We start from the raw sequence: 1,322 nt of genomic DNA, 5'->3' as shown, positions 1-1,322 counted from the left end.
TGTTTGGTTTTGGTTTGGTTTGCTTGTTTGGGGTTTTTTTGGTGGTGGGTTTTTTTGTTTGTTTTAGTTTGTTGTTACATTAATGCACTTTAAGCTTTTGAAAAGAAGTGATTGTTATTCCTGGGAGGATTCTGAAGGATCTGAAGTGGAAACTTCTTTTCCTTATGAGAGCATGTATGACTTGGTTAGGCGACTTTCAGCAGTGTAAAATTTCAGCAGAGCTATTAATGTCCCAGGTGAGCTGAACCTGGTCTTTTGTTTTCTGTGGAAGAGTAGGATTCTGAATCATAGTTCTCTGACTTATTACTGAGCCGTCAAGGTTGGGTAGTGAGCTACAACATAGCACTGAAAGAAATTGAGAGGAAATGTTAGATAGATGAATAAGAGTTATTGCAGAAGCAGTTCAGAAGCTGGTGCACTCTCTCTCTCTCTCTCTCGGAAAGTCTAAAACTATCCAATGAACAACTGAGTCATCCTCACAGTTCCCTTCCAGGCATAATGCTGTGCCAGTCTGTCAGTTTGTAACCTGCCTAGGTCCTCTTTAAGAAAAATGGAGAAATATTCAGAGAAATAGACTGTCATTTCAGGGTTTTTTATATTCTCAGGAGTATGGAGTTTCATTCCAGTAGCAAAAGTAAGTGGAAAACAGTCCATGGTCTTAACATTTCCTTCCAACAGGACTAGTAACAGAAACTTTGCTTTTTAAGAAATCAAGGATTATTATCTAGCACTAGACTTTGAGCCAAATCACCCCAATCAAAGCAGATAATGAAAAAGCTGAATCCAGTGGATTTCTGATTGTATTGAAATATCACAGCAAACTTCCACATCTCCTTTCTTGCAGGTGCTGTAATAAGCATCATGATCTTTGCAATTACGTGTGTTTATTTAAATGTCCTCTTGCTCTTACTTGAATGCGTATTTATGCTCCAATGGAAGACTGACAGAAGACTGTCTCTCTGGAATTCAACTGCATGCTTTTATTGAAAGTGGTGCCTGGTCTCACTCACTTAAGTATTGTCAGTCCTTCCCAAAACCCTTGGGGTTTGTACTGGTGGTCTATAGAGATGGGAACAACGTGGCACATAAACCAGAACTGTGAATTGCTGCTTTAATTGTAGATGAATTTTCTTTCATAGTGAATAGGAAATAGCAGGAAGGGGAGAACTGATGGCTTCCCCCTCCTTGCCCTGCCCCCAAGTATAGTAATCTTTTCACTAGTTTGAAAACCTGTGGAAATACAATTAAGATGGAGCCACATATAGCCATTTATACAAAAGGACTCCTCTTTGTGAAATAATAATAATAATAATAATAATAAT

The sequence above is a fragment of the Fulmarus glacialis genome, unplaced genomic scaffold (assembly GCF_000690835.1).
Source record: "Fulmarus glacialis isolate BGI_N327 unplaced genomic scaffold, ASM69083v1 scaffold33124, whole genome shotgun sequence".
Taxonomy (NCBI): Eukaryota; Metazoa; Chordata; class Aves; order Procellariiformes; family Procellariidae; genus Fulmarus; species Fulmarus glacialis.
The sequence above is the reverse complement of the archived record's forward strand: the minus strand, read 5'-3'. Positions refer to the sequence as shown.